Source organism: Bos taurus, chromosome 13, assembly GCF_002263795.3.
Source record: "Bos taurus isolate L1 Dominette 01449 registration number 42190680 breed Hereford chromosome 13, ARS-UCD2.0, whole genome shotgun sequence".
NCBI classification, from domain to species: domain Eukaryota; kingdom Metazoa; phylum Chordata; class Mammalia; order Artiodactyla; family Bovidae; genus Bos; species Bos taurus.
The window spans coordinates 38,175,505-38,199,355 of record NC_037340.1 but is presented as its reverse complement, the minus strand read 5'-3'; the positions used below and the strand labels follow the sequence as shown (position 1 = coordinate 38,199,355).

Below are 23,851 nucleotides of genomic sequence, written 5' to 3'. Positions count from 1 at the left end.
ATTTTAGTTGAAGTACAGTTGATATACAATGTTGTGTTAATTTCTGCAGTACAGCAAAGTGCTTCAGTTATATACACCTTTTTTTCATATTCTTTTCCATTATGGTTTATCATAGGATATGAATATAGTTCTCTGTGCTGTACAGTAGACCTTAGACAGTTCTCATTTGACATTGCTCCTTGGATATTTTGCAGACATCTCAGGTTGAACTTTTACTCATTTATTCATCCATTGAGCACACTGAGCAATTACTATGTGCTAGGCACTTGCTGGAAACACTGGGGAAGGGCAAGAAGGAGCCAGTTATGGCTACACTGTTGGAGACATTCTTATTGGGAGACAGGTGATGAGCAAATAAGAAAGAATTTGAGGGTGGTAAGGACTCTGAAGCTGGCGCTAGTGGTAAAGAACCTGCCTGCCTGCCAATGCAGGAGACATAAGAGAACTGGATTCAATCCTGGGTGGGGAGGATCCCCTGGAGGAGAGCATGGCAACGCACTCCAGTATTTGCTTGGAGAATCCCATAGACAGAGCCAGGCTACAGTCCATGGGGTTGCAAAGAGTCAGAGATAACTGAAGCAACTTAACATGCATGCATGCGCATGGACTCTGAAGAGACTAAAATGATGAAAGGGATGTGTTTTAGAGACTGCTTGGGTGGACTTATATATTAGGATGATCTGAGATGTATTTTGAGGGAGGTGCATTTAAACGGACAAGCTCAGGATGAGATGCAGGGGCAACGTGACAAGATTGTGAGACGAGGGGGTTCAATGCCCTCTGGATGGGAGTGTGCTTGGTATGTTTTGGAAATGAGATGTGTCCCCAGAATCAGAACCTTGATCCTTTCTTTTCCTATCTGGTTTGTATTTTAAAATTTCAGGGCATGTAAGACCCTGTCATCAACTGTATCTGAAAAACCTTGAATTGACCTTGCATTCTTATTTTGGGGTCTTCTTCAGATCAAGAACAGTTCCCTCTCTGAGCTGGACAGTACCTTGATTCTTTTAAGGGCAGTGAGTCAGAATGTCAGGACAAGATGCAGATGTTTGTCAGAGTTTCACCTGTCCGTTTACCCATGTGCAAAACGCAAGGAATAAGCTGACATCTGCTTGAAGGGGGATGGTTTCCATTGTCGGCTGGCTCTTGGAGACCCACTACCAGCCCACCCAGTCCTCTCCAGCTGGCCTTGTGTTCCTGGAGACCAGGAGGGACAATGAGGGAGAGTCCTGGGACTTATAGCTAAGACATTGCTGAAAGTATCCTTCCTGGCAAAGTGGAAAGGGTAACCTGATTCTTATAACCTTTCCCAGTAGAAGTTGCAGCAAATAATGATAAAATCTTTGCACCTCCCTCAGGGCTGGATCGGAGAAGGCAGTGGCAACCCACTCCAGTACTCTTGCCTGAAAATCCCATGGATGGAGGGGCCTGGTAGGCTGCAGTCCATGGGATTGCTAGGAGTCAGACACGATTGAGCGACTTCACTTTCACTTTTCACTTTCATGCACTGGAGAAGGAAATGGCAACCCACTCCAGTGTTCTTCCCTGGAGAATCCCAGGGACGGAGAGCCTGGTGGGCTGCCGTCTATGGGGTCTCACAGAGTCGGATACGACTGAAGCGACTTAGCAGCAGCAGCAGCAGGGCTGGATCCTATTAGGGCTTGCTAATGAGGCAAAAATCCATCTTTTTTTAAATAGGGGGTTGAAACTTATCTTTAAAAGGATCAGAAACATGCTTAGACCTTAAATTTTTCTGAATGGGCAACACATTCATATCTTTCTAGAATTTAAAAGAAATTAAAAATGTGCCCCAGATATTTTCCTCTTATTCCTGTCCCCAACCTCTCAGTTTCTACCTGCCTCCATCTCCTGCCCTACGAACACATAACCACTATTATCGCTTTTCTGTGCATCCCTGTGTGAGACCTGCTCAGAGCCCCAGAGTTGATATAAGATTATTTTATACTGAAGATATTTGAGATTCAACAGATGCAGAAAGAAGTCTTCTTGGAGCTTCCTTTATCTGACTAAAAGAAGAAATTTCTGAGAAATGAGGATCATCATAAGTTTCCTCTTTGGGGCAGGAGAGAGACCAAGAATAAACCTTCAAAAAGTCCCCTCTTGGGAGAGTTTCACAGTGTATGAAGAAAATGGAAGGACCTACACGAACAAACACCATCACAAATGTTCTAATGGCCAGTTTGTTTTCCTAAAACCCATTTGTCTTTCCTAAAGAAACCTGCTTGTTCTTCCTATAGAAGTCTTTTTCCTCCTCTTCCATTTCCCCTACTAAGTGAGATGTGTAAGTAGATAAGGCCCAGATTCTAAGGACTACTCTTGTTATTGAGGGCTCTTGCATGGATGAATAAATAAGCTCTGCTTTTTCTCTTACTACTGTGTCTTTTTCAGCTTAATTTACAGGCCCCAATCACAAAGCTAAGAAGGTAGAGCAAAGTTTTTCCTCCTTGGCACTTGCAAAGACTTTTTGGGAGTGGTATATATAAATATAGCCACAAGTCTTTTTGTGGATACTTGTTTTAATTGCACTCTGGGAAAGATCTGAGTGGATTTGCTGGGTCACAGGGTAGGTATATGTTTAATGTTAAAAGGAACTCCAGAATTTCCCCAAGTGGTTGTTCAATTTTCAGTTTCTGCCAGCAGAATATGAGAATTCCAGATGCTCTCCCTTCTGCCAACACTTGGTATTGCAAGTTCTTAATTTTAGCCATACTTGTGGGTATTACATGGTATTTGGCTGTGGTTTTATTTTGCATTTCCCGGATGACTAGTCATGCCGAGCATCTTTTCATGGGCTTGTCAGCCATCTGTATCCTTTGTAAAGTGTCTACTCATGTCTTTTGCCTATTTTTTTTTTTTCATTGAGTTGTCTGCCTTCTTACCAGTGAGCTGTGCAACTATTCTCTATATTCTAAATGCAAGTTTTTTCCTAAAGTCTATGTGTGGTGACTGTTTCCTGCCAGCCTGTGGTTTGCCTTCTTAGAACAGGAAGCTTTTCTCCCCCAAAACTTATTCATTTTTAATCAAAGGAAAATTGCTTCACAATATTGTGTTGGCCTCCCCTATACATCAACATGAGTCAGCCACAGGTATACACGTATCCCCTCCCTCTTTAACCTCCCTCCCACCTCCCACCCCTTCCCACCCCTCTAGGTTGTTACGGAGCCCCGGTTTGAGTTCCTTGATTCAAATAGCAGATTCCCATTGGTTATCTGTTTTACACATGGTCGTATATATGCTTCCAAGTTACTCTCTCCCTTCGTCCCATCCTCTCCTTCTTCCCCCTCCACCCGTGGCCATTAGTCTGAGAACAGGAAGCTTCGATCCTCTGCCACTGACCCCTCCCCCTGGCCAGCTGGCCTCCTCGCCCCCTCTGTCCTTTCAGATCCCTCTGAACTCACTTCTATCCTTTTCTTTCCTACTTTGCAGGTCAGCCTACTCCATTCTTCCCCCTCAGATCAGATCAGATCAGTTGCTCAGTCGTGTCCGACTCTTTGCGACACCATGAATCACAGAACGCCAGGTCTCCCTATCCAACACCACCTCCCGGAGTTCACTCAGACTCAGGTCCATCGAGTCAGTGATACCATCCAGCCATCTCATTCTTCCCCCTAATCTTACACTAAACCCTTCTTGGAACTCAATTTTTTTTTTTTTTTTAAAGAGTCAGTTCTACTTGCAAAGAAGATGTGTCTCCTCCCCTCCCCCCACCCCTCCCCCTAGCTCTCTCTCTGCTGACCCGTGACTGGCTCGTGCCCAGCCCCACATCGACTCTCTTCTTCTCCATCCCTGTTATTCTTCAGTTTCCCCACCCTTGCTTCCACATCCATCATGGACCAAAGATTAACCTTTGAGGATAAAACCAGGCTTTTCCCCCAGTTGAGGCTTTTGTACAAAGTGTTCTTCCAGAAACCTCTCCAGTTCCTATCTTGCCAGAAGAAACTAGGGGTGGGCACCTAGAAAGTAAGTCCTACCACACCGAGAACCCCAAATTACAGTTTCACTGGATGAGAAGAAGCCCCCAGAACAAATTTCATTTCTCCTCCTGTAATGTCCTCACCTATGTGGGTCTCCTGCCATGTTCAACAATTACAGTCCATGGAAGCATTTATTAACCCTCACCTGGGTCAGAGTCACTCACCTGGGCAGCTTTTAATCCCCACCCCTCAGGGCTGAGTCTGCCCATTAGACAGACAGTGATGGTTCCCAGAACATCAGTGTCTGTACCACCTGTGAACCTGTGAGGAATGCAAATTTCTAACCACAGGAGGGGGCCTCGCACTTGAGCATGTATCAGTCACTGGGAGGGCTTCTCAGAACAATTGTGACAGAGATTGCTGGGAGCAGTTCCAGAATCCAGGAGGTCTCCGTGGGCATTTGCATTTCTAACACGTTCCTGCTTCAGGAGCACGCCTTGAGCATCACTGTGTGGGACGGTCTGATTCAGCTGGTCTCGGGGGGTGGGCCTGGTACCCTACGTTTCACAGCTCCATGGGATTCTGATGTACAACTGAAGTTGACATCCCCTGGTCTGTGGACTGGGGTGCAACACGGCTGAAACTGTGCAATTTTAACAGAAAGAAGTGTCTGATTTATTTATTTAAAAATTAAAAAAATTGAAGTATAAGTGATTGACACAAAGGAGTTTTAAATACAGGACCCTCCTAAAGCGTTTCTTCCTTTGTCTAACCTTCCCTTCCAGAGCAGCCCTGCGTGTCCAGTGTACTCGTGGCCCCATAAGCTTCTGCTGAAGTCCAGCAGGACCCTGAGGTTCTGAGCAGGCCTGGCTCCCGGGTCCAGGGCGGGGCCGGGAGCACTCGGGCCCAGGGGCTTGGGACCTGTCGGAGGACCATTCCAGGGAAGGAGTCCCTGCAGACCTGCAGACGGTGCCACAGCCCGCTTGGCTGGAAAGAGACACGCCATTTTTGGTGCCAGCTGAGCGGTAAGGATGGAAACTGTTGCCAAGGGCCTGTGGACTGGGTGTTTGAGACTGCCCTAGTAAACTCCCAGGGGATGGTTTCACACTAGTACAGGTGAGCTTTTGCTGTCCAGCCATGCCTCTGTCAAGGGTGGTCACCAAGACGTTTGATTGTTTTTATTTACTTTTTTATTGAGGCATCATTTACAGATGATAAAATGCACACATTTTAAGTGGACAGGGACTTGGTGGTCCAGTGGCTAAGACTCTGTGCTCCCAACGCAGGGGGCTTGGGTTCAATCCCTGGTCAAGGAACTAAATCCCATGTCCCTCAATGAAGAGTTCACATGCTGCAACTAAGACCCACTGCAGCCCAAGAAACAAATATTAAAACAAAACAAAACAAAAAATTCTTAAGTGGATGGTTTGATGAATTTTTACCACTGTCTACACCCATGTGACCACCAGCCGGGTCAGCACAGAGAACGTTCCATCATCCAGTGAGGCCCCTCAAGCCCTCTTCCCAAGCCCCACCACCCACTGCCCCCCTCTTGTGACCCCAGTGTCACAAACAAACTGTCAAACTCCGTATAAATTTAGTTAGATGGGATGTGCTCTTTCGTGTCTGATTTCTTTTCCTTTACATTGTTTTTGAGCTTTATCCATAGTATTGCGTGTAAGAGCAATTCATTCATCTCCCTTCAGTGCTGTACACCATGTATTCCTGTATTCTTCCACTGATGGGCATTTGGGTTGAGTTTAGGGTTTGGCTATTCGCAGTTCAGCTGCAATGGGTGCTTCTGAGGACCCTGCTTTCCTTTGGCTCATCCCCAGGAGGGGATCGGCTCAGTCGGATGTTACATGTATGTTTGATTTTAGCAGAACTACCTGACAGGCCTCTGCAGGGTTTGGACCAATCCACCCTTTCACTGACGATGTGTGTGCCCTTGTTACTCCCCAGCCTCACTCCCCTGAATGTTTCCAGAGCTTTGATTGTAGCCATCCTGGTGAGTACACAGTCCAGGACTCTGAGCTTTAATCTGTAACCCCTGTAACCACTAATGTGAATCACCTTTTCATGTTTCCAGGCCATTTGGCTAATTGCCATGTCTAAGTTGTTTGTCCACTTTTTCTACTGGGTATCTGAGAACTTTTGATTAAGGGAAAAGCGTCATGAAACAATGCCTTACTTACGAATTGAGAGGGGGCTCAAGTGGGTTTGTGCAGAGGATGGGAGTGAGAGAAGGGATCTTGGTAATGAGTCTGCTCCTGGCACCAGAAGTTAATGGATCTATCTCCCTAACACTGAGAACAGCCTATGAGCAAGACTGGGAGTCGGTAAAATTCATGAAATAGGGGGACCGTTGTTTTTTTTTTTTTTCCTATTTGAAAGCAGGCTGTTGTGGACCTGGTAATAAACGGTATTCTCCATTTTCTACTTTCCCATCCCCTGAAGCTAGGCCAGATTGTGGGCCCCCTCTGGTTCGGGACAGCAACCTGTAAGCAGCCTTTGGCCACCAGATCACTAATACAACCCTGACTCAGACCTGTTGATCAGCTTGCTCGGATCCCATGAAAAGCCTCCCAGTATCTGGGGGCGCTGGAATTGCATCGCTGTCTACACTCTAGTTTCTTCAGTGTCAAGATGCACAGCCAGTAGCCCAGGTGTCCCAGCACCTGGATCCCTAGATCCCCAGGAGACATCTTAGAGGCTGCCCTGTCCAGGTCTTGGCTGAGCACTTGCTCTGCGCGGGGTAACTTCCAGATCGGGGATGGATTTTGTGTCCCTTTGTGTGCAGGGCTCAGGTAAGTGGCCACCTGGCTCCCATATAGCCCTATCAGTATTTGTGAACTGAATGGATGAATGAATGATTTGGGGTTTGATTCATCTCCCGATCAGGCAGGCCATCTTTCATTCCTGCCACTGTGGGCCAAAGGAAAAACCAGGGATGTCTTTTCATGTTTTACCAGAGACTCAAAAGCCATTTTTTTATTTTAGGTTGCAAATGATATTTTTACTTTATGATTTTTTAATTGGAAGATAATTGTTTTACAGTGTTGTGCTGGTGTCTGCTGTGCAGCAGCGTGAGTCAGCTATCAGTGTACACGTATTCCCTCCCTCCTGAACCTCCCTCCCACTGCCCCATCCCTCCCCTCTAGCTCATCACAGAGCATGAGCTGAGCTCCCTGTGCTTTGCAGCAGCTTCCCACTGGCTACCTATTTTGTACATGGGACTATACCTATGTCAGTCCTACTCTCCCAATTCTGTGTCCACATCAGAGACTCAGAAATTTTGACATCTTGTTCCTGATGATTTCATGACGTTCGAACCTCCCTTGGTTATTGAACACTTTCATGTCAGCTAAAGAGATCCCTTGTGTCTCCACTGACTTCATAACATAAAGGATATGTCCAATTGGGAAAAAAAATGATAAGAAGGTTAAATGCTCGGTGGTGCCATTCTAGAATCCTAAGAATCAAGCAATCAATCCAACAATCAATCATTTAGGCCCCTAACTAACATTTACCATGTAATCTCCTTAGTGTCAGGCACGTGGTGTATAATGCTGGAGATTTCAGTTTGCTGATGGATGGATTCTCGGACTCCATGTCTCCTCCTGGAGCCTCATCCCGGATCTTCTCTTGACATGGGTTTTCTGCCACACCTGTGGATTCCTGGATCCCCCGGTGATGGCTGTTAGACCCCAGCCCTGGCCAGTTTCCAGTGTCTGATTGTGCTAGGTTGTAATACCATGTATTGCCAGCAGGTGCCTCCCTTCTGTTAATAACACCTGATGTTTCCTGGCTGAAAATACCGGTTTCTATTCGACAAATGCTGCTGCTGCTGCTAAGTCGCTTCAGTTGTGTCTGACTCTGTGCAACCCCATAGACGGCAGCCCACCAGGCTCCCCCATCCCTGGGATTCTCCAGGCAAGAACACTGGAGTGGGTTGCCACGTCCTTCTCCAAGGGCGTGAAAGTGAAGTTGCTCAGTCCTGTCCGACTCTTCAGGACCCTATGGACTGCAGCCTACCAGGAATGAGAAAAAGATAAAAGTAAACTTTGTGGGCTTGACATTTCATTTAAAAATAAAAAAGTTAACTTGGAACGAAGAGTGACTGTGGGTAGTGAAAGGCATGAACATTTTTTTTGGACTAGTCCCATTCAAAGGAACTTTTGGAAGTTTGCTCTGCCATCTGTCTTGTGTGATTTCTGTAGCCACTGGCTACGTGTAACTGCTGAGTGCTTGACACCTGGCTTGTCTGACTGAGAAACTGAATTGTAAATGTTATTTAATTTTAATTAAAGTTTAAATAGCCACACATGCCCGAGGGTCACAGCTTTAGAGTAACATTTGTTTCTGTCATTTCAGCAAAGGAGAGAGCAGAGTAAATGGAGATAGAGCACAGCAGTCAGTTAAGGCCCCTGCTCACCACGTCCAGATGAGGGTTCAGCTTCAGTTAGTTTATTGTCAAGACAGTGGAACCAGAGCGATTTGGAAGTCAGCCTGGCCTTGCAACTTAACAGCTGCTGTGGCTTGGGGCAAGCAAAGTCATCTCTCTGAGCCTCAGTTTCTTCATCTGTAAATTGGGGATAATAATACCTTCCTCAAGACTCTGGAGTGCAGTGCCGCCTGAGGGCAGTGTCTGCAGACCGTAAGAGCATCCCCTGCAGGCAATGATGACCGACATCTAGTTCTGAGCTTGTCTTCCTCCTCAGTGTCACCACAGGGTCGTCTCCTAGGAGTCAAGGGGCTGTGTCAGCTTTATTCTCTGGAGGTCAAATCAAAGGGCAGACCAAGGGGCTCTTGGGGCGGGGCCGACAGGGAGGGCAGGGATTGTCTTCATCCCCACTGTGCTCTCTGGACAGTTAACTCCTGCAGGATCTCTGTCTGCTTCCTTCCTCCCGTTCTGGTCCAGCAGTCTCTGCCTCTGTCTGGGTTATGTTAATCATCTTTTACCAGGGATTTTTGGGTCACCCTGAGGGGACACCCCCCCGCCCCCGCCTCAGTCGCTCCATCCTGAGTCCCGAGTACTTGGGGGCCCTAACGCACGTGTGAGATGCTGGGGATTTCCTTTAAAGCTGCCCTACCCGGAAATCCAGAAAGCTTGTTTAACATGCAGATTCTGACTCAGGAGGTCTGGGGGCCCCCCCGAGAGCCTGCGTGTCTTGTCATCTAAGGCGTTTCCTCAGCCTGGATTTTTCAGGGCTCCTGAGGGTGAGAACCGGAGAAGGCAATGGCACCCCACTCCAGTACTCTTGCCTGGAAAATCCCACGGGCGGAGGAGCCTGGTAGGCTGCAGTCCATGGGGTCGCTAAGAGTCTGGCACGGCTGAGCGACTTCACTTTCACTTTTCACTTTCATGCATTGGAGAAGGAAATGGCAACCCACTCCAGTGTTCTTGCCTGGAGGATCCCAGGGACGGGGGAGCCTGGTGGGCTGCTGTCTATGGGATTGTACAGAGTTGGACATGACTGAAGTGACTTAGCAGCAGCAGCAGCAGAGGGTGAGAACCGCTGCTGTGATGTTGAGAATCCAGGATCTGTAGCGGAGAGACCTTCCTGCCTTGCAGAGGGACAGGGAGAGGCCTCTCAGCCTTCCTTAGGGAGACGGCCCCTGAGACGGTTCCAAACGGAAGTTCTGACAGGTCGGCGGGTCATTATGGGTGAGTGTGGGATGAGTGTGGACTGGAGGGAGGTTCTGGTCAGAGAACTAAATGCTCAGACCTCGGTTGATGGGCCTGTGCTGCCTGAGGTTTGCAGGATTTTTTTTTCCCTTTTAATTTTACCATAACTTCAGGCTTACAGAAAAATCCCAAGAATAGAACAAAGAACTTGTTTTTCACTCCTCATCCACGTTCTACGTGTGTGTGTGTGTGTGTGTGTGTGTTCCTGAATTATACGAGAACGGTGCAGCTAGGATACTCTTTACCTCCCAAAGCTTTGATGGTATAATTCCAAAAAATACAAAGGATATTCTCTCCTAGAATCACAGGGTGGTTACCTGACTCAGGAACTTCAGTCAACCCAGTGACGTCACCTCAGGCCTCGTTCAGGTTCAGATTTCACCAAGTGTCCCGATATTATCCTTTTAAACAAAACGACATTTAGAATCACAAGTTGCCTCTGGTCGTTCTCTCTCTTCTAAGCCGCTCCTCAGGCTTTCACAACACCGACGTCTTTGAAGAGAAAGAGCCGGTCCTGTTACAGACGCTCCCTTGGTTTGGCTCTGTCTGATGTTTCCTCAGATTAGACTCAAGTCATGCGTTCTCGGCCGGAATTTTACGGAAGGGATGCTGCTTTCTGCTCAGTGCATCATACTGAGAGAATGTGAGGGCGATTTTTTGGTTTGGGAGATTGTAAAGCAAATTTGGGTTATGAACACTCCCAGTGAGAAGGAAAATCAAGACCTAAGTAGTGGGATGGGATGAACTGAGAGAATGAGACTGACATATATACACTATTGATACCATGCATAAAGTAGATAACTAATGAGAACCTACTCTGGAGCACAGGGAACTCTACTCATTGCTCATTTGTTGCTGTGGTTTAGTCGCTCAGTCGTGTTTGACTCTCTTGTGACCCCATGGACTGTAGCCCACCAGGCTTCTCTGTCCATGGGATTTTCCAGGCAAGAACACTGGAGTGGGTTGCCATTGCCTTCTTTAGGGAACTTCCCAACCCAGGGATGGAACCTGAGTCTTCTGTATTGGCAGGTGGCTTCTTTACGGTGTCCTAAATGGGAAGAAATTTGAAAAAAGATGGGATATATGTATACATATGGCTGATTCACTTTGCTGTAGTGCAGAAACTAACACAACATTGTAAAGCAGCAATACTCCAAAAAAATTAATTTTAAAAAGATAAGTAAGAAACAAAAAGGACGCATACAGGGAAGCTGGTGTGGTTTGTTCAAGCATCTGCGATTAACTCAGATTTTCGAAGGATGGAGCTGAGGTCTAAAGGCAGAGGAGTCAAGTCAGAGAGGCAGGAGATAGAGTAATGAAAAGCTGACGCCCAGAATGAGCTGAGGCTACAAAGAATGCTGGAGGCAACCACGTGGGCTTTGAAATTGCTTCTTAAAAAAACATAAATTTGCTTTTCTGTCAATAAGAAAATAGAATGTGCCTATTGTGGAAAATCCTGAAAGCATAAAGAAGAAGATAGCTACTCCCTGAGTTCTAAAACCAGCTGGAACCGCTGCTAGTATTTTGGCTCCTTTTCTCCCAGCTTCCAGAAAGGGCTTTGAAAGCCCTACTTGGAGCAAGAACCGAGATAAAGAAGAGCCGAGTCTTGTCTGCCCCCCAAAATAAGGAAATTTTGTCACATGCTGCAACATAGAGACACCTTGAGGACTTTATGCTCAGTGGAAGAAGCCAGTCACACAAGGACTCCACCTGGTGTCATGCTGGTGGGAGCTGGTGAGACGGCTGCCTGTGTGCCCACACCCCTCAGCGGGGCGTCTGTGAGCTGGGAGGAGGACACCGAGTCCAGGGAGGCCGAGTGCAGGTTTGGGACCCAGAGCCGCTGCCTCGGTCTTTGCAAAACTCAGAGGCTCATTCCAAAAGTTTGGGCCTAGGCAAATACATCACTGATTTGTAAAAATGAAAGGGGTGTAGGCAGGGGCTGTAATGGGGGCGGGTCCCAGCTTGAGATTAAGCTCTGGGCACTTAAATTGAGGCTGGAGAGGCCCCTGGGGTGGGGGCAGGCAGGGAGCTTATGTCACCCAAAACAGCCTTCACAACAGTCTGACCAGGTGGGTATTTCTATTTTTTTTCAGGTGGGTCCTTCTCATTTTTGTTTTACAGACAAGGAAACCAAAACTCAAACGTAGGTGATGTGTCAGACTCCATAAGCTCCCTACCCAGGTCCTTGGTCACCCAGAGGTCACCCCAAGAATCGCATATGGCTGATGACTTCCTATAGTTCTGCACAGGGGTGTCCTCTGACCCTCTGAGGGTTGAGTGAGTTAACGCCTTCAACCAGGAAATTGATGGTAAATACCCCAATTTGTTTGCTTCTTGCTCAATGTTTTTTTATGATGATAAAAGCACACATGTACCATCTTAACCATTTTTGACTTTGCAGTGTTACCGGTAGGCACTTTGTTATGCAACAGATTTCTAAAACTTTTCATCTTGCAAAACTGAAACCGTGTGCCCACTGAATAGCTCCTTGTCCCCCTCCCCCAGCCCCTGATAACCACCATTCTACTTTCTGTTTCTATGAATCTAACAACTTTAGATACCGCGCTTAAGTAGAATCATGCAGCATTTGTCCTTGTGTGACTGGCTTCTTCATTTAGCATAAAGTCCTCCAGGTGTATCTATATTGCAGCATGTGACAGAATTTCCTTATTTTTTAGGCTGGAAAATATTCCACTATATGTATATATCACATCTTGCTTATCCATTCATCCACCAATGGACACCAGGGTCGCTTCCACCTCTTGGCTGTTGTGAATAATACTGCTGTGAACATGTGTGTGCAAATACCCCTTCGAGATCCTGCTTTCAATTATTTTGGATCCATACTGAGAAGTGGGATTGCTGGGTCATATGGCAATTTTAAGTTTTTGAGGAAATGTCATAGCATGTCCCACAGAGGCTGCACCTTCTTATTTAGGAGATAATTGTGGGTCCCAGAGGGACTGGTCACCACGGTAACCTCCTCACAATGCTCTCCTTCTATTGGCTGCCTTCTTTTCCTTTCTCACCTCCCAACTCTCCTACCTGTGTTTCCTGGAGTCCAGGTAAACTACAGGCACCAGGTCTTTATTGCAGAGTCTGCTTCTGGCCAGACCCTCAACCAAGGCCTGTCCCTCACCTGAGGCTATGCAGTTAGTAAGTCGCTCATCTGAATATCTATTGCTGTATAATAAGCCATCCCAAGACTCGACTGCTTCAGTTCAGTTCGGTCGCTCAGTCGAGTCCGACTCTTTGCGACACCATGAATCGCAGCACGCCAGGCCTCCCTGTCCATCACCAACTCCCGGAGTTCACTCAGACTCACATCAATCGAGTCGGTGATGCCATCCAGCCATCTCATCCTCTGTTGTCCCCTTCTCCTCCTGCCCCCAATCCCTCCCAGCATCAGAGACTTTTCCAATGAGTCAACTCTTCTCGTGAGGTAGCCAAAGTACTGGAGTTTCAGCTTTAGCATCATTCCTTCCAAAGAACATCCAGGACTGATCTCCTTTAGAATGGACTGGTTGGATCTCCTCGCAGTCCAAGACAACAATTTATTGTCATTTGTGGTTCTGCCCATTGTCAGGGCTTGCTGGGTGGACTTCATTTGAGGTCCACTGTGGCTGCAGACAGATGTTGATGGGACTGGAGGCATCTGAAGGCTCGACAGAGCTGGCCATCTGGAAGCTATTGGCCATGGCAGCAACAAGTGGTCTTTATGTGGTGGACTTGCTCACAACCCAGTAGCTGGCTTCAGAGAGGAGCATTCCAAGAAGGAATATTCCAAGAGGCAGGAACAGGAAACTGCCAGCCCAGCGGAAGAGGCCCAGTGTCTTTCCCACTATGTTCTGTGGGAGAAAGCACGGTATAGGCTAATCCAGATGAAAGCAGGTGGAGAAATGGACTCCACCTCTTGACGGGCTCAGGAAGAGCATTGGGGTGGGAGAGATTTTGGTGTCCATCTTTGGAAAGTACAGCTGGCCACAGTGATGGGGCCAGGGTTCAGACCCAGGGAGTTCAAATTGAGATATCACGACCTCAACCTCTAGCCTGCCTCCACCTAAGAGGTGCATTCTAGGGAGTCCTGATGCTTCCAGGGGGCTGGAGAGCCAGCAATAATGGCAAACCTGAGAAATGCTGTTTTGATTGATTATGACCCCAATTTTATGTTCAGAGGGATGTGGTCTGGGGAAGTAGAGTTCTCCAGTGGGGTGATAAAAGTAGAGACAGTGGTAATCTTGAGGTTAACTTTTGGAAAATGATATGCAGCAGAGCGTGATGTAGCTTCTTTGTAAGCATCAGGAAGGAGTGATGTGACCGTGAGGTGGGAAAACTTGGTAGGGGTGAGCTCAGTGATCCTCCCACCCCGCTGGGAAATCAGATCCTCATCCCTGGACCTATTAATGTTATAAGGAAAAGGGGTCTTGGAAGATCTAACAAGGATCTTTTTATTTTTTCAAAATTATTGAAATATGTATTTTTATATAAAATATTATATGCTTTCATGTTCTATAATTATCTCCTCATCTGCTATGACAAGGATCTTGAGACATTATCTTGGATTATCTGGCTGAACCCTAAATGCCGCCATGTATGTCCTTATAAGAGACAGGCAGAGGCAGACCTACACACGGAGAGGAGAGTGAAGTGATGACAGAGCAGAGAAAGATTGAAGATGCTGGATTGGGTGCTGGAGTGATGCAGCCACAGCCCAGGAAGGCCAGTGGGCACTAGAGCTGGAAGATATGAGGAACCAGTTCCATCCCCAGAGCCATCAGAGGGAGAAGAGCCCTGTTCACACCTTGGTTTGCATCCAGTGATACAGATGTCAGATTTCTGACCCCTGAAACCTTGAGAGAATCTATTTCTGTTGTTTTAAGCCACCAGCTTTGTGGCAATTTGTTACAGAGGCTGCAGAAACTAACACACAAGCTAAGATCACTTTGTTTGCAGACAGGCTGGTGAGTAGCATGAATGAGCTGTGTCCAGTCAGCATTCAGATAATGGGTTGGCAAACTCACTTCCCTGGTGGCTCAGACAGTAAAGAATTTGGCTGCAATGTGGGAGACCTGGGTTCGATCCCTGAGTCAGAAAGATCCCCTGGAGAAGGAAATGGCAACCCACTCCAGTGTTCTTGCCTGGAGAATACCATGGACAAAGAAGCTTGGTGGGCTACAGTCCAGGGGGTCATAAAGGGTCAGACATGACTGAGAGACTAACACAAACTCATTGATAATGAGAGTATTTCTGGGTGATTTATGGCAGGTTGCACAGCTCTCTGCAACGTGTTTGTCATGAAGGGGTCTCTGGCCCCAGGCAGTGGTGGGGTCTGCAAAGAAGAGCCAGAGGGCTCTGCAGTTAGCTCTGCCCAGGTCACTGTTTCAGTCAACGTTGCAGACACAGATGGTGAGCGACTACGGCACCGGATAGGAAGGTGATACAACGTTGGCGGTAAGAGTGAAAGTGGTCCCCAAGCTGAGAGGAGTTAGTTCAATAGCTTGGCACTTTATGGGTTGTTTTTTTTTTTTTGCTGCACTGCACAGCATGCGGGATCTTATTTACCCCATGAGGGATTGAACCAATGCCCCTAGCATTGGAAGCTCAGAGTCTTAACCACCGGACCCCAGAGAAGTCCCTCAATAGCTTGGAACTTTAGAATAAAGCTAAGATGAAACAGATGAGAGAAAGTTAGATTTTCAGAAGAACCCACTGCCAAGCACAGACCAGGTTGAGGAGTTCTGGCCAGGAAGTAGTTTCTTTGGAAAGGAGCTCAGGGCTATATTCATCAAGAGTACTGTATGGGTTTTTTTTTTTTTAAGAACAGGATTTGGGACACTTTGTGGGAGGGCAGTGTCCAGTTCTTAGGGGCTTGGGGGGAGGTGCTAGGCACTGACTGCTGGTTGGAACGTCTGGGATAACCCTTACATTTTTAACAATTCTTTCCTTTTTTTTACAACGAGGGGCAGGACCGTAAGGAATCAGGAAACAAGTGTGCTGGGTCACTGACCCTGTCCACCCTCTCCCTTTCACCGCTCTGCATCGTGCCCCTCACCCCTTCAAACTTTACCACCCAGAACATGAAGCTACATAACACTATGTAATGTGTAATAAAATATAGTGGCCTAAAGCAACAAGAGTCGTTCACTGTCTCACCATTTCTGTGGCTCTGGAATTCAGGAGCGGCTTAGCTGTGTGGTCCTGGCTCAGGGTCTCCTGTAAGGTTCTCATCAAGGTTCAAGGTCTACACTCATCTGAAGGCTTGATTGGGGTTGGAAGACTGGCTTCCAAGACGGCTCACTCACATGGATGAAGCGCTCACGCTGGCCGTTGGCAGGAGGCCTCAGATCTTTACCCCACAGGGCTTCTTGGGGGTCCTCAGCATGTGGCAGATGACTCTCCCCAGAGGCATGACCCCAAGGAGATCGGGTGGAACCCGTGAGGTCTATCATGACCTAGTCACATCCTGCTATTTCCGAAACTGATCACACAGGTCAGCCCTATGAAACGTGGTGGGGGACCCATTGCCAGGAAGAGGTAGGGGTCCATTTGAAAGTCTGGTTACCATGGGAGCAGCAGGACGGGATGCCATGTGGCTGGAAGTTGATCAGGAGCTGGAGGGTGTGATGAAATCCTCCCCAGCTCGGGTTGGCCTAGTTCCAGCCCAGCTCCGGGATGGAGATCTCTGCTTCCCCGTTCAGCCAGTGGTGCTTCTGCACATGCCAGGAGGGATTGACAGCTTCCTTGGAGTCCTGCCAAGACGCAGTCCACAGAGCAGGCCTTCGGGTGAGGGTGATGCACCGTGAAGACAAGAACCATGGAGCTGCTGGCAGGAGACAAAGGCTTCCACTGAGGGGATGTGACATAGGGAGCCAGCCAGTACACGGCCACCGCTGCTGTCAGGAAACAATAGGCATTTCAAGAAGGCACCGGAGGTGCAGCTGAGCAGTCAGTGACCTGTCACTGTGGCCGCGTGCTCTCCCCACTCTGCCATCTCAGAGGCTGTGCCAAGGTCCCTGGGATTTGTCTCAAAAGATCAGTTGTTCAAAAGGGCCCTTTAAATCTGCAGTGTCTTCTGGGCTTCCTGCATGTTGTCCTGCCCAGTTCAGGGTGGTGCTTCTCTATCGTCTTCCGTTTGTGAAACGCAGTTACCCACACGCGTTAGGTGAGAAGAGACAGGGAACCAGGAGAGGGTTTGCACGAGGCTGTTTGGAACGGCCGTGCCAGCACGTGGAGGTTCTGTCTGTGTCTGAGACTTCTGGCTGAGGTCGGGTGTCCAGCAGGGAGCTGGTGGATGCGCTGTGCCAGGAGCAGTGGCAGGGGACCTGGACTCAGCCACAAGTCTGCTGGCCGGGGTGCTGTGGGCAGCTTGGGCCTTGGCATTGAGCAGAGCTGCCAGCTGGATGCGGGTCTGTCCCTGTAGGCATCATGCAACACAGAGTTACAGATGAAGCACCATTTGGCAATGATGTCTCCTAAGCGCTGAGAGCACAGGAGGAAATTCCATCACAAGGACTTTCCCCGGGAAATGTTTACTGGCTGCCTGGTCACCCAAGGCAGGGGCTCACGTGGCTGGCCTGAGTGTCCGTGAAAGGAGCATCAAGAGGGAACATCTGTGGGAAAGACTGTGTTGTGCTTAGTCGCTCAGTCGTGTCTGATTCTTTGTGATCCCTGGTGGGCCACAGGCTCCTCTGTCCATGGGATTCTCCAGGCAAGAATACTGGAGTGGGTTGTCATGCCCTCCTCCAGGGGATCTTCCCAACCCAGGGATCAAACCCAGGTCTCCAGCACTGAAGGCAGATTCTTTACTGACTGATCCACAAGGGAAGCCCAAGAATACTGGAATAGGTAGCTGTTCCCTTCTCCAGGGGATCTTCCCAACACAGGGATGGAACCCAGGTCTCCCAAATTGCAGGCAGATTCTTTACTGTCTGAGCCACCAGGGAAGATAGTGCTGGTCAGGCTTAAGGATAACAGATCAAGGTGGAAGGCTGCCCAAAATATTCCCACAAACTGTTGGGGACGACAGACTGGTGTTTCAATCAGTATTCAGCTGCTAAGGAATGGGATGAGCTTTGCATATCAACTTGTGCCTCCGTGGAATGGCTGACTGGCTTCCTGGCCGTCCAGCATCTGCTTCCTTTTTCCTCAATCTCTAATTTTCTTCTGGGAAAACTGTTTGCCCTCTCCCCACTCAGATGCCATCAAACATTGCTAGAGGGGACCTTTTCCAGAAGTGAGCATCACTCAAAGCCCACCCATGAGTGTGCCCTGATTTGGTTTACCTGGATGTTGGGAGTGCTGAGTCAGCTGAATTGTCCATAAATGGAACTAAAGTTTAATTACAAGGGGGAAGTTTGTTATTTTCAAGATAACTAGTCAGCAATGTTTGTAAAATCAAAAAAACATTTAGTTGTGCAAATAACTACTCCCTTTTCACTAAATTCATCATTTCTAATTGCACTGCACACTTTCAAATCTATTGTGAGCATATATCTCCCACTGCTTCTCCTCTTTGCCTGTGCCCCGCCCAGGCCCCCACCCCCTGGTCCCTGTCTACTCTGACCTGTGTCCCAGGATGCTGGACATTTAAGCCAGGACATCCTGTTTTCAGCAGGGTCCAGCCAGGGGGGTGGTACGTGCAGGGTAGGAGAAAGGCAAAGTCTGGATATTGACCCCCTAACCCCCAGCTCCTTCCTTTCTGGGTCTGCACAGGTCAGGGACCTCCCTCCCCTAAGGTCCCCTGCTCCTGTCTAGGACCTCATGTGGGTCATTCTGGATCATCTGGGAAGGACCCCTGATATTGCTCACCCCAGGATTCTGTCTAACCCGGCACTAAATCCTCCTGCACCTTTGTCAACAGTCTGCCAAACTCCCCTCAAATTGCCCCATTTGAGTGCCCTCTGCACCCCCAGGGACTGTGCCTGACACGATATTTGAAACTGTATTTTGTGCAATACTTGAAAAAGTTCTGGGTGTCCTTTTCCTCTTTTGAAAACCTTAGGAGGGATGCGCATGTGCGTGCTCAATCGAATTGCTATTGTCTGAGCTTAAAGAGCAGAGGTGGCCTGGCCCGGAGGAGACAAGAGTAGCTTTGTGTTTTCTTCAGTGTAAGGCTCAACCATGTTTTAAAAGTCGTGGCTGCCAGGGAACATGGACCAAATAGGGCGATGTTGTGTCCCAGGAGTCTGTCCCTGGAAAGCTCAGAGAACATCAGGGCAGGACTGGAGGACACGGTGGTGTGCTTGCACCGCATCATCTCATGAGCTCCAGGTGGAAGCCAGGACAAGGGCTGAGGATGGAGCGAGGTAGTCAGGATGGAGAGGAAGTCAGTGTCTGCTTCTGAAGGGACCCTGAGACTTCCCTGGCAGCCTAATGGTTAGGACTCCACACACTCAGTGCTGAGGGTGCTAGGTTCAATCTCTGGTCAAGGAACTAAAATCTCACAAGCTGTGCGGGCAAAAAAAAAAAGGGGGTCCTGAGAGAGGACTCTGGAAAGGGACTTGTGCTCCAGACACTGGTGACAGTTACTGCAAAACACCATGGGGTTAGGGTGTAAAGGTTAAGGTGTAAAAGTCAAGGGAGTAAAGGTTAGCAGGACACCCAGAAGATGTGGGGCCATGTGGCTGCAGAGCAGAAGAACATACAGCAAGGTGGGCGAGGCGCCTGGTGATCAGTGAACAGAAGCAGGTTCTCCCCGGTATACATGTGAGTCTGTTTTTGTGCAATAACATCTATATTTATTGAGAGCGAAAGGACTGGTGAGCTGGAGGGGAAGCTTAGCTGGGTGTATGTGAGATGCAGCAGAGAAGGGAGAAGGACAGAAAGACAAAAGGAACCAGTCATAGACCCTGGCTCGGGTTCCTCCGTCATGGCAGGGGCCCCAGTGCCCTCTGAGAATTTCCTCTCCCTCAAGTGGGTCTGAAGAAGGGTCTGTCATTTGTTGTTTTGAGATCATCGAGATGTTAGCATTGCTACTGTCACATCCATTTTCCAGACATGGAAACAAAGGCTGGAGTGGGATGCCCTCCTGGCCTCCACTCTGTCAGGACAACAACAGACCAGCAGCAACTCAGTGGGGGTCACTGAGGACATTTTCTCAATGGAGAGGCTGTTCACAGCCAGGTGGGGAGAGTGGAGAGAACCGCAAGGGCCGATGAGGTGTCCACTAGCAGCGCTGGCCAGCAGGGCTCAGGGAGAGGGGCTCCAGTTGCTGGTTAGCTGGGGGACAGAGGTGGATCAATGCCCTGAGCCCTCCCTGCATCTCCTTCCAGTCTCCCCAAGGCCGTATCCACCAGGAAGAGGGGGACCAGACCCCCAGGCAACACAAGCCCTCACTTCAATCGCTCTTTGTGACCCCATGGACTGCAACGTGCCAGGCTTCCCTGTCCTTTACCATTTCCTGGAACTTGCTCAAAGTCATGTCCGTGGAGTCAGTGATGCCATCCAACCATCTTGTCCCCTGTCGCCCCCTTCTCTTCCTGCCTTCAATCTTTCCCAGCATCAGGGTCTTTTCCAATGAGTCAGCTCTTCATATCAGGTAGCCAAAACATTGGTGCTTCAGCTTCAACATCAGTCCTTCCAATTAATATTCAGGGTTGATTTCCTTTAGGATTGACTGATTGGATCTCCTTGCAGTCCAAGGGACTCTCAAGAGTCTTCTCCAACACCAAAGTTTGAAAGGATCAATTTTTCAGAGCTCAACTTTCTTTATTGTCCAACTCTTACAACCATACATGACTACTGGAAAAACCATCGCTTTGACTATATGGACCTTTGTTGGAAAAGTAATGACTCTGCTTTTTAATAAGCTGTCTAAGTTTGTCATAACTTTTCTTCTAAGGAGCAAGCATTATCTTTTAATTTTGTGGCTGCAGTCACCATCCACAGTGATTTTGGAGCCCAAGAAAATAAAGTCTGTCAATGTTTCCATTGTTTCCCATCTGTTGGCCCTGAAATGACGGGATCCGATGCTGTGACCTTAGTTTTTTGAATGTTGAGTTTTAGGCCAGCTTTTTCACGCTCCTCTATCAGCTTCCTCGAGAGGCTCTTTAGTTCCTCTTTGTTTTCTGCCCTAATGCTGAGCTTTCCAGGGTTTAGGGGGCAGGGCAGGTCCTAAGCCTGCAGGGTCTTTCTGGAGAAGCCAGTGAGGGTGCTCAGCCCTGGGCTGTGGTGTCCAGGTACCCAAAACTCAGACCTTCTCTCCCCGCTCCTCCCTTCCAGGTTCTACTTTCTTTCTCCCCACCTCCCCCACTGCTGAGAACAGGGGGAGGGGGCTTATAGAAGGTTTCTCCTCACCCCAAGGCACCCCTGCCTGATGCCTGACAGACGGGGGACAAATGTTTGTCGCGTGTGAGGGAAACGGGGGGTGAGAGGAGGCCTGGGGTGAAGTTCTGTGCCAGGGGGACCCGCGCCAGCCCAGCGCAGGCAGGTATTTGCCAGGTGATGCCCCAGCACAGGGAGGAATGGCAAGGAGGCTGGAAGGGGAGGTCACAGTGCATTGTGGGCAGTTCCTATGGGGCACCTGGGACCCCATCCTTCTGGGATCACTCGAGGAAGCAGGTGGGATGTGCCCCAGAATTGTCCTACCAGGAGAGGAAGCTGCGGGAAGCATCCAAAGGCTCCTGACCCTCGTGGGTGAAGGTGGCACCTGGCGGCATCAGACCTCATCGCCCCAAGACCTCACTACCCCCACTCCGTCTGTCCGCCTTTGCCCACAGCTGCTGGCTGAGCACCTTCAGCTGGAGCAAGGAAGCCCTGCGGGTGCTCAAGGTGGAGGCCCAGCCTTCAGTTCAGTGGGCTCGGAGGAGGCCCACCTACTGAGCGCCTGCTATGTGCACTTGGGCGGCCAGGGACAAGGCACCCGCTGAGGTTGGCGCCTGGCCTGGAGATGCTGCCGTGGACCCGGGCTTGAAGCAGGCGCCCAGTGTGAAGTCTTGGAGTGAAGGGTCCTTGCAGCGGAGGGGGTCTTGGGGAACACGGAGGAGACGCGTTTGAAGGGTTGAGAGGGGCTGGGCATGGACCCAAGGGGTCTCTGGTTCAGTGGAAGCACAGGTTTGCCAGTGGAGTGCGGCAAGGAGGAGGCAGCAAGGGAAGACGGGTGCCCGCTGGACGGGCCGGCTGTGTGCTGCTGGTCTTCACTTCCATCTCTGGGGTCCCGTTCAGCTGAGCTGGAGGATGTGGACAGCTAGTGGCTGGAACCAGTTAGCAGAGAGTTTGTGGAGCCCTTAGGCCAATCCATAGCCCAAGGACCATGCGGGAGCTCCTGTGCGCCCCGGTCCCTGCCCCACTCACAGACTGGCCTTTGTACTGCTGGTCTGACACAGGCTCTCCTTGTGGCCAGAGTGAGGGCACTGGAGCAGGTTTTCCATGAGCAGCTGGATGAGGTGGTTGCAGGGCCCCAGGGAGACCTGGCCAGGGGGATGGAGGGCTGGACTGGGGGCTCCCAGGGTGTGTCTGAGGGTTCCCAGGAGAAGGTGCCACACCATGGGTGGCTGCTGCTTCCAAAGGGCTCACTCTCTCCCAGGGCAGGAGGCTCTTCTGATGCCCCCTTGCTAATTAAAGTAGCTCAACAACCCCCACTCGCCCTGAGCGGGGCTGTGGGGCTTGCACATTCCAAAGGGCAGCCTTCCAAGACTCAGGTACAGAATGTTTCTCATGCTGGCCCTGGGGAGACTCCTGGTGAGCTGATGGTCCGTGAGGGTCCCTCACTCAGCCTCCTAAGGCCACGATCAGTTCCTCCTGGACCATTTTTTTTTCTGGCTGCCTCGCTGGCTGTTTCCCAGATGGTCTCGCTGGGCTGGGCGGGCCTCACATAGGCCCTGTGCTCACCAGGGTCTCACGCTTGGCTTAATGCTCTGCTGTCAGCATCTTGGAATTCTTCATGATTTTTGAACAAGGAGCTCTACAGTTTGATTTTTCCCTGGCCCCACAAATGATGTCACTTCTCCTGTCTCAGGGCTCAGGAGAAGATAGAAATGCCCTGAATTACTCAGGAGAGGGTCCCCAGCTCACCCACCCTCTTCAAGCTCCTCCTGTCCTGGACTCAGGGTGAGGAGGACACAGTTGTGGGCATTTTGCAAGTGTCAGTTTACTCCAAGAAACATCTTTAAAGAGAATTGCTTCACGAAAATGATACATGCTTACCATGAAAAATTTAAACAATACAGAAAGTGAAGAAAAAGTGAAAGGGAAAGTTGCTCAGTCGTGTCCAACTCTCTGTGACCCCATGGACTGTATGTAGCCCGCCAGGCTCCTCTGTCCATGGAATTCTCCAGGCCAGAATACTGGAGTGGGTAGCCGTTCCCTTCTCCAGGGAATCTGGGATTGAACTGAGGTCTCCTGCATTGCAGGTGGATTCTTTACTGTCTGAGCTACCAGGAAAGACCAAGTGACGAAAAAAATAATTCAAATTCCATCACAGAGAAGTGCCTTTATTGGCATTTTGGTGAACATTTTCATGGTGCTGTGGATGTATGTGTACATTTATATACTGTCTAAGCTCGGACTACTGTAACAAAAATAGCACAGACTGTGTGGTTTAGACAATAAACATTTATTTCTCACAGTTGCAGAGGCTGGGAAGTTCAAGATCAGAGAGCCCAAAGATTTGGTGTCTGGCAAGGACCCAGTTCTTGGCTGTAGATTCTACCCTCTCACCATGTCTTCACCTGGTAGACAGGGAGCTCCATATAAGGACACTAACTCCATGCTGGGGGCCCCACCCTCATGACCTCATCTAATCCTAATTACCTCCCAAAGGTCCCACCTCTTCATACCACCACATTGGGGGTTACAGGTTCAACATATGGATTTGGGCAGACATGCAGGACATAATATATGGGGTTTTCCTGGTGGCTCAGATGGTAAAGAATCTGCCTTCAATGCAGGAGACCCAGGTTCAACCCCTGGGTTAGGAAGATCCCCTGGAGAAGGGAATGGCAACCCACTCCAGTACTCGTGCCTGGAGAATTCTATGGACAGAGGAGCACAATATATATAGAGAGATATGTTTATATTCATTGGTATATATCTACACACATTTCTGACATAATTAATATAATTAAGATCATTTATATAAATATTTATTATTATTTTTACTTTACATTAACATTTCAGCTGTTCGAAGTCCAGGACATATAGATCTACTGCACTCATTGTTAACAGCTGCAGAGAATTCCACTGCATTTGTAAACCACCATAAATGACTTAGGGCCTCCCTGATGGCTCA

The 23,851-nt window shown here is 48.9% G+C and overlaps 1 long non-coding RNA gene across 1 annotated transcript; it reads left to right on the top strand.

Moving 5' to 3' along the window:
• The first annotated feature begins 8,772 nt into the window (after positions 1-8,772).
• Positions 8,773-17,133, top strand: LOC104973774 (uncharacterized). Its single transcript, XR_001501636.3, has 3 exons — positions 8,773-9,603; positions 11,746-11,933; positions 14,231-17,133. It is a non-coding gene; the product is annotated as an uncharacterized lncRNA (long non-coding RNA).
• Positions 17,134-23,851: the final 6,718 nt, after the last annotated feature.